Below are 10,487 nucleotides of genomic sequence, written 5' to 3' on the forward strand. Positions count from 1 at the left end.
AGTATTGAATCACTGCCATTCCCCATTCCTGCCTTTCTCAGGATCCTCCTCATACTGTGGCTGGACCTCAGCATTAAGTAGATGTTTGGGTAAGGTTATTTGAAAGTATGAAAAAATGTTTGCAAAAACATAGAAAGTATCAAAAGGGAAACATCTGAACTGACGGAAGCACTGTGCAAGTGCAAACTAATGAAGGGGGCATTAGTATTAGGAAAACACAGCATTGCAAAAAACGGCCAATTAGCAAGGATCTCAAAATGATGAAATCTGAAGAAAAGAACTTGAGTTGTAGTTAAGAAATAAAATTTCATAGTTTCATAGATATGAGAAGCAAAGTTGTAAAAACAAGGTTTTGAGAAATACATCTGACAACAGGTTGCCGAATGATATGACAAAGTTTTAGTAGTCAGAATGACCAGACTATTCTGACCATAAGTTAGAACAAAACAAAGATTCTTGGAAAGACCCTCTTACCCCTCCCTGTGGTAAATCCTGAGAACAACCACAAGATGTCATCCCGACCCTGCTGAACCACCCAGTTCCTCCCCCACCTTCTAAGGGACTTGCCAACTTAGCCCTCTCCCAGTGATTCTCCAAGGCCAGGTGCAGGGCTGGATGAGGAAAGTGACAGACTAAGCCAAGAACAACCCTTTGAGCAGGCCAGCCTATGCCAGACCAGATCCTTTGTCCTGTGTACCTCCAATAAGAATAGGCCAGCTATTCCTGTTGCTAAAGTCTGCCCTCTGTAAGGAATAAAAGTTGTGTGCTTTTTGGCTTTGGGGTTCCCTCTCCCTATGTGGATGAGCAACCCCACATACGTGGATCATCAAACCTCTTGCCATTGTAGTGGTCGCTCAGTCAGTTTGTGATCTGTGGATTGCACTCCTGAGGTACAGCCACTTCTGAGGTACGGCCACTTTGGGGTCTTACAACTGTAGGAATACTTTAATTCCTTAGAAAACCAAGAAATTATTGAGATGATATGTTGTAATTGATACTTAAATCAACTATTTTAAACTGAACCGCTGTATTCTACACCCTTAATGTGAATCCAGATGATATGGAAGAAATTATAACATATCTGTGATATCTTGACAATATAAATTTCTTCCTTTTTAAATTTTTTTTTGGTCAGGTCCATGTGGGTGAAGTTTATTGTGGGAAAATGGAGTGATGGAGACAAAGGGGGGAAAACAGAAGAGAAGAAGAAGGGCTATAATATTTTTCAAATCACACTAAATATAAAATATGAATATAATATTATTGATAAACCGGATATAATACTATACTGATGCAATATGTAATAGTGCATTTTCTTTGGAAGTATTATTGGTAGTATATTAAATTATTACTATGATATCATACTAAACATGATATTGTATATAATATTATACGTTTTACCTAGAAATTCAATACAGTAAAAAAGTTGTTCTTTTCAAACTGACAACATCACCAAACTAAGTTCGTGCATTATATTATATTGCATAACTATTAATTTAGATAAAATGATCTTATTTTAAAAATAATTACATATCTGATCTGCGCCGCCATTTCCGGGAGCCTCCGTCAATAATTATATATCCAATAAAACCAAATATGCGAAATCATTCTAAAAATTCATGATTTCACCATGTCATTATCTTTCCCATTCTTGGTTTTGTTATGATTATAGCACAAATTTTATGGTTGTTATATTCTTGTATAAGGACTTAAACAGTATATGTCTTCATTTTTGTACTCTTTGTTCAAGAGGACATCAGACAGATGTTTGACACTTTTGACATCATAGGCTTTGGATGTAAATTCTATTATTTTTTTTATCTTTATTAACTTGAGTATTTCTTATTTACATTTCGATTAGTATTCCCCTTCCCGGTTTCCTGGCCAATATCCCCCTTACCTTTCCCCTTCTATATGGGCTTCCCCTCCCCATCCTCCCCCCATTACCACCCTCCCCCCAAGAATCACGTTCACTGGGGGTTCAGTCTTGGCAGGACCAAGGACTTCCCATTCCACTGGTGCTCTTACTAGGCTATTCATTGCTACCTATGTGGTTGGAGCCCAGGGTCAGTTCATGTATAGCCTTTGGGTAGTGGCTTAATCCCTGGAAGCTCTGGTTGGTTGGCATTGTTGTTCATATGAGGTCTCGAGCCCCTTCAAGCTCTTCAAGTCCCTTCTCTGATTCCTTCAATGGGGGTCCCGATCTCAGTTCAGTGGATTGCTGCTGGCATTCGCCTATGTATTTGCTATAATCTGGGTGTGTCTCTAAGGAGAGATCTACATCCAATTCCTGTCGGCCTGCACTTCTTTGCTTCATCCAACTTGTCTAATTGGGTGGCTGTATATGTATGGGCCACATGTGGGCCAGGCTCTGAATGGGTGTTCCTTCAGCCTCTGTTCTAAACTTTGCCTCCCTATTCCCTGACAAGGGTATTTTTGTTCCCCTTTTAAAGAAGGAGTGAAGCATTCGCATTTTGATCATTCGTCTTGAGTTTCATGTGTTCTGTGCATCTAGGGCAATTCAAGCATTTGGGCTAATAGCCACTTATCAATGAGTTCATACCATGTATGTTTTTCTGTGATTGGGTTACCTCACTCAGGATGATATTTTCCAGTTCCATCCATTTGCGTATGAATTTCATAAAGTCATTGTTTTTGATAGCTGAGTAATATTCCATTGTATAGATGTACCACATTTTCTGTATACATTCCTCTGTTGAAGGGCATCTGGGTTCTTTCCAGCTTCTGGCTATTATAAATAAGGCTGCTATGAACATAGTGGAGCATGTGTCTTTTTTATATGTTGGGGCATCTTTTGGGTATATGCCCAAGAGAGGTATAGCTGGGTCCTCAGGTAGTTCAATGTCCAATTGTCTGAGGAACCTCCAGACTGATAAAAAGGAGCATCTCATATAGGGAATCATTAATATCTAACATGTGCTAGTGTTGTGATGTAGCAGAGGTTTCAACTTAGTCTTGAAAGATATGTACATAGCTGGAGAGTCGAAGTTATCAGGGTTGATCCTACATTTAGAGGCTATCTGCGATTCTGAGATGTCTGCAGTCATCCATGTATTTGGGATCATGACTGAAGGATTGAGTGACTAACTTCAGGATGTATACCAAAAATTTTTATTTTAATTTATTCATTTAAAATATTTCCATTAGGATTTATGACCTCAGAACCAAACACTTTTCAACTATATATGAAGTGTATATCTTGGGCTAGATTCAGTTCTGCTATTTTGATAAAATGTAAGAGATACAGAGATTTATTTCAGCTTAATAAACAGGATTACAGTCAACAGTCTGGTGACAGTTAAGTCAGGAACTTCAAACAGGTAGTCATATCATATCCATAGTCAAAATTAGAAAGAAATAAATTTAGACACAGTTGTTTACTTAACTGTGCTCAGCTTCAAATATCTCCGTTTACACAGTTCAGGAGGGTGTATGCCACTGTTGATGCATCTTCCCACAGCTATTAATTAAGGCAATCTCACACTGACATGGCCACAGAACATCATAATATAATCTATCCCTAACTCAGACTCTACCAAGGTGATTGCAGGATGGATCAAGCTGACCATAAAAATGACCCATGTTAAACTGTTCTTTGACAATAACTAAATACATAAATAATTGCGCTCTGTAGGTAGAATTGTTTTTCTAGTCCAGGACTTGCCTTCTCTTTTATACAAGAGAGACAGCAAGTATCCCAAAGTTAGAATTGGCATAATCTGAAGGAAAATTTTCTGAGTCTGTTTATGATATTATTAAAATGTATAGAGAGAAGGACTTCATCTAGATAGTATTTTGTGAACATTTAAGTTTTACGTATCAAAGCCAAGTACAGTTTGTGGGCTTGCTCTTCAATATAGAAAAGTGACTGGGGGGGTTGGGGATTTAGCTCAGTGGTAGAGCGCTTGCCTAGCAAGTGCAAGGCCCTGGGTTTGGTCCCCAGCCCCGAAAAAAAGAAAAAAAAAAGAAAAAAAAAGAAAAGTGACTGGATTTGGAGAAATTTAGAGTTTCCTGGATTAGTGAATAGTTAGAGACTACAGAAAGCTTCTGTGGAGAAAAAGCGTAAATAGTACCTGGTCCACATTGTTGCTCCTTGTGTGTTTGATGCTTTCCTCCCATAGAGTGGCACCAAGCATGCAGCCTCAGAGGCAACATTACTGTGATGAATTCCCAAAGTCAGAAATATCTTCTAATTTTAGAGTTTCTATCTTTTACCAACAAGAACAGCATGTTTCCTCTGGATCAGTTTTCCTCTTGGTTATCTCATGACTGGAATTTGGCAGTATATTAATTTGACAAATGAACACATCACAATGTGAACTCAACTCTAAGCTTTTGGGCATCTAAACCAAGTTTGTAACAAAATCTGTTGGGGTTATAGAGAGTGGTGTGAATCTAATTTCTCAATGGCTAAGCTAACTAGACTAGATGTCATCCCTTTCTTTACTCTCACATTAGAAAAAGAACAGTGAGGGAAGTACTCTCATTACTTGTCTTAACTCACTGTACGGAATTAGGAGCAGAATTATAGGAGTATGATTCATTCGGGGTCATGTGCTCAGTTCTCTATAAGAAATAGAGCAGTTGCCTGATATTTTAAATTAATAAACACTCTTGAACTCACATAATTCCTTACAGTTATAAGAACCAAGCTTATAGTGTACAACAGAGATTTGTGAATTTAAGTAGTGACTACTAAGTATCTGTGCATGTGTTTTATATATTATATATAAATTATATATATTATATATTATATATTAATGTGTGAAATATTCATGTGCGTAGAATTTTAAAATTTTAAAATCACAAAATTGTTAACATTTATTTCTAAAAATCCATTGCACCCTCTCACTTTATTCATATACTTCTAAATAAAATATATGAATAATAAAGGTACATTTAATTAAGAGATTTCCACAGTATGGTCATGCTGGATGTGATAATCATGAATATTAATTTATCAATTCATATTGCCTAATCCACTGTATGAAAATGGCTGTAGATATCTTAAAAAGGTTTTGAAAAATAAAATTTTTATAAAAATATTCAGAAAATTCTACCATTTGTTTAAAACTATTGCTTCAACCTCTACTTTTGTGAAGATTATGGTCCATGTCCAGTTTACATGAAAGGATTTAAATGCCTGAGGCACAACTTTGCTCTGTGTGAATACACAATAAATATGACTTCATTTTCCTCCTTAGATTTTGTCTCTCAAAAACTAAAAATACATTGCACTTTTCACTATATTTAGGTTTACATCTAAAATAATAATTATATGTGTAAGGAAAAAGAGACAAGTGAAAAATAATTTATATGTTGAGCTTTCCTGAATACCTGTCTTATAAGTATCTACTATTTGTAGGTTTCTAAATAATTAAATTTAAATTAATTTTAATTATTTTTCAATGGTCATGAAAATGGAAGAAGCACTTATTATAGAATAATCCTCCAGTAATTAATAATTTTGAAGAGCCTTTTTGGAATGCAATGCAGTTGTTAATGATCTTGCTTGGTGTGACAAATCCTGGGTTTCTATTATGAGTACCATGTAAGCCGGGCATGATCAGACATGCCTGAAATTACAGAACTGAAGACACAGAGGATTGGGAGCCTAAAGTGGTCCTTTGCTACAAAGTGAGTTTGAGGCAAGATGAGAATGTATGAAAATATCTTAATATACAAAGAGATAACCATGTATTTGTGTGTGCGTGTCTGTGTGTGTGTATGTGTGCGCGCGCGCATGTGTGTGTGTGTGTGTGTGTGTGTGTTTGTGTGTGTGTGTGTGTGTGTGTGTGTGTGACAGAGAGAGGGAAGAAGAGAATGAGAAAGAGAGATTAAGGAAAAGAAGGATGTGATAGGAACAGATCACAAACAGGCACACACACACACACAGGCACACACGCACACACACACACACACACACACATACACACACAGATTCTTTTGCATAGGGTTTTAAGGTCGCTCTGATAAGCATAATTTAGGAAACAGATGTATCCCAACTACACTTGATAATCATATAATATGTCTCTAATGTCCTTTACTATAGTTTAAGTAACTCAGCCAAGTGCTTATAGACTTCCTTTCCTTTTATATCAATGGAGCTGTGTTCAGTCTTCTCCCATACTGCACTTATTGAATGGGCTTACTTGCTTGTTTAGTTTTTCTCTGTGAATTTTTAACAGTAAAGTTGATAATTTAATCTGATTTTAATTATCTCTATCCTGCTCCTGGTGTTCATTGTCAAACTGCATATATTTGTTCAAACTCAATAATTATTCACCAGAAAACATAGGATTTATGCTATAAAAATATCATATTGAAAATATTCTCTTAACCACTACACAAAATTGTTTGTAAGCAGTTTTTGATTTTTATTCACCCTTTTCCTGAAAAATCATTGTAAGTTAGACAACTCAGATACTAAAAAAGGAACATAGTAATAGAAAAAGGCACAGACTATGCATGGGAAATACAGCAGTTTACTACAAATATTAAAGTGAAATATCCAACAGTCAAGTTCAGGGTAAGAATGTGCAAAGCATTTTTAAAACTTACAGACCTAGAGTATGCCTGTGTTTGAGTTAAAATAATATTATGAGTAACTGGTTGTTTCATTGTCAGAAAATAATGAATAAGTCTCTGTTAACACAGAAAATTCCCATTAAAATTTAGAATATGCCAAAATTTGTATTTCAGTAAATATACCCTCCTTGTCTAAAGACAAAGAATGTCCGACATCTGCTTAAAGATATAGGAATTGTACAAAATTTAACCAACCAAACTCATAGTATATTTTCCTGGACTAGTTTTAACAAGGTTAAAACGAAATTCAACATCTCATTCTTACTCTAGCTATTCTAATTTTTACTGCTATCTTAAATAAAATAAAAAAATGGGAGCCTTTATAGTTACCACTAAATATAAAAGGATAAAGCAATTTATTCAAAAACTATTATTTACAGAAACTAATGAAACACTAGTATTTACAGAAAAGACAATGGAAGACTTTTAAGAAACTTGGAGTTTCTATAATGACTCAGCCAGAGTAACTATTTGTAATGAAGCATATTTTATTATGCAATGCACTATAATTATTTTGGGAAATCATATTGTTTCTTTTAGAATTTTATGCAACCCACTTTTTTCATATTTGCTTCTACTCCTAGCTCTTCCTAAATCTAGATCCACACCACTCTCCTTACTCACCCAACTTGTACTCTTTCTAAAATTATTTTTTTATTGTTTTATATACTTGAGTATCTTGCAATACTAAATATGTATCCTATGAGTGGTTGATGTCAGCCAATATCCCAGGGTATTTGATTTCACACGACTATAAATACAGAGGGTAGTATGGAGGAACTTGGGAGCTGTGGATTGAATTCTAGTCATCAGCAAGAACAAAATTTGCTCTTGAATGATGAGCCAACAAACTAGCATTGTGTCTTAAAACATTAATCCCATCCAGAATATATGTATTACTTTAATATTGCAGAAAGTGTAATTTTCCAATGGACATAAGTCAATGTACTAGGGAAGAGACTCAAGAGACTCTTAGAAAGAAAAGTGTCTTTCCTTCAGAGATGCCAACACATGCCAATAGATCCACTTGTAAGGGTGAGATTGTGTGTTATTTCCCTCCTCCATGCTGGGAATTGGTATGTTTTGGGTTTGGAAATGTCTTGTGAATACTGTCAGAACCACTGAAATTTCTTATGTTTAGAAACCCTGTTGTGTCCAGAAAATACTGATACCTTGTAGATATCTACTGGCTTTGGCTAGTAAACTCTATCTTCCTCTTAGCTGGCAATCATCCCTGAACTTTGGGAGGATATGATGTGGAATGTATGTTGAATTTGCAGCTCTTATTTCTATACCTTGCCCAGTTGTAGATCTCTATGTTCATCAAATTTACTACAAATAGCACCTGTTCACGGCAGGACTAAGGGATATATGAGTATACCAAGAAGTCAGTAAGAGTATTTTAATACTATTCCCATTTAATACTAGTAAATTATCTCCTAGGGCCTATACCCATCTAGTCTGTACTTTAATGTTACCAGGAATAGTATTAAATCGAATTAGAAATTGGTTAGATGCCCCATGATATTTATACCACTATCATACTAGTAAAAATATCTTACCAGGCCACTATTTATTGTAGTTTCCATGGGCCACAGTTGTGTAAAAGTGGTGATTACTATCTTTCTAGTAAACTGTGTAGTACTATGAACATATAAAAGTCAGCCAGTAGGTACAATGCTTCTACATCTGTATCAGTTTGATTTCATCTCAGTCTATTTCTCATGTTTGTTGTGACTTGAGTTATAGACTCTTACCATCACATTCTTGAGGGCACCTTAGTTAAATTGCAATACACTGTAATATTAGATTAGAAAGAGGAACACTCCTCCACTGTTGGTAGGATTGCAAACTGGTACAACCACTCTGGAAATCAGTCTGGAGGTTCCTCAGAAAATTGGACACTGTACTACCTGAGAATTCAGCTATACCTCTCCTAGGAATATATCCAAATGATGGTCTAACGTACAACAAGGACACAGGTTCTACTGTGTTCATAGCAGCCTTATTTAATTCTGAGAAGCTGGAAAGAACTCAGAAGCCCTTCAACAGAGGAATGGATACAGAAAATGTGGTACATCTACACTACTCAGCTATCAAAAGCAATGACTTCGTGAAATTCATAGGCAAATGGATGGAACTAGAAAATACTCAGAGTGAGGTAACCCAATCACAAAAAAATCCGCACATGGTATACACTGACTGAAAAGTGGACATTAACCTAAAAGCTCGAATTAATCAAGATAAAAATCCACAGACCACATGAAGCTCAAGAAGAAGGACCACTAAAGTGTGGATGCTTCAGTCCTTCCTAAAAGAGGGGAACAAAAAACAGGATGAGATATGGAGACAAAGTTTGGAGCAGAGATGGAAGGAATAGCTATTCAGAGCCTGTCCTGCCTGGGTATACAGGCCATTTATATAAAGCCACCAAAACTAGATAATATTGATGAAGCCAAGAAATGCAGGCTGACAGAAGCCTGACACAGCTGTCTCCTGAGAGGCTCAGCAAGAACATGTCAAATACAGAGGTGAATGCTAGGAGTAAACCATTGAACTGAGAATGGGGTTCGCATTGGAGGAATTAGAGAAAGGATTGAAGGAGCTTAAGGTACTTGCAACCCTATAAGAACAACACCAACCAACCAGATCTCCCAGGCCCTAAGCCACTATCCAAACACTACACAAGGACAGACCTATGGCTCCAGCTATGTAGCAGAGGATGGCCTTGTTGGGGACCAATGGAAGGAGAATTACAGCCTTCTACTGCCAAGGCTGGAACCCCAAGTGCAGGGGAATGTCATGGGGGATAGGAATGGGGGTAGTTAAAGAGGGAGAACACCCTCATAGAAGAAAGGGAGGGGGATGGGATGGGGGCTTATGGCCAGGAAACCGAGAACAGGAAAAACATTTGAAATGTAAATTTAAAATATCCAATAAAAATGTAAACATCACCAACAACAAAGAAATATGATCAACAATACCAATATGAAGCTGGAGCCATAGGTCTGTCAATGTATACCCTTTTGATAGTGGTTATTATTTTGACATCGACATTCACAAGAGAAATTTGTCTGAAGTTCTCTTTTTCTGTTGTGTCCTTGTGTGGTTTAGATAAAAGCATACTTGTGTTCATAGAATACATTGGGAAGAGTTCTTCTGTTTCTATCTTGTGGAATAGATTGAAGATTATTGGTATTAGGTCTTCTTTGAAGATCTGATAAAATTCTGCACTAATTCCTGGGTGTTTTTGTGGTTGGGAGACTTTTAATAACTGCTTCTATTTTCTTAGGAGTTATTGGACTGTTTAGTTTGTTTATCTGATTCTGATTTAATTTTGTTAACTGATAATCTGTATAGAAAATTTTCCATTCCATCTAGCTCTCCAGATTTGTTGAGTATAGGGTTTGGTAGTCAGATCTGATAATTTATTTTTGATTTTCTCAGTTTCTGTTTTTATGTCTCCCTTTTTGATTTGGATACTGTCTCTGTGCTCTCTGGTTACTCTGGCTAAGTGTATATCCATCTTGTTGATTCTTCTCAAAGAACCAGGTCCTGGTTTTGTTGACTCTTCGTGTAGTTCTTTTTGTTCCTACTTGGTGGATTTCAGCTCTGAGTTTGATTATTTCCTGCTGTCTACTCATCTTGCATGTATTTGCTTCGTTTTGTTCTAGAGCTTTCAGGTGTGCTGTCAAGCTGTTAGTGTTTGCTCTCTACCGTTTTTCTTCTCAGGCCCTCAGAACTATTAGTTTTCATCTTAACGTTGCTTTCATTGTGTCTCATAATTTCGTGTATGTTGTGCTTTCCTTAGCATTAAATTCTAAAAATTCTTTAATTAATTTCTTTATTTCTTCCTTGTCCAAGTTATCATTGGTCAG

Source organism: Rattus norvegicus, chromosome 14, assembly GCF_021556685.1.
Source record: "Rattus norvegicus strain SHRSP/BbbUtx chromosome 14, alternate assembly SHRSP_T2T, whole genome shotgun sequence".
Taxonomy (NCBI): Eukaryota; Metazoa; Chordata; class Mammalia; order Rodentia; family Muridae; genus Rattus; species Rattus norvegicus.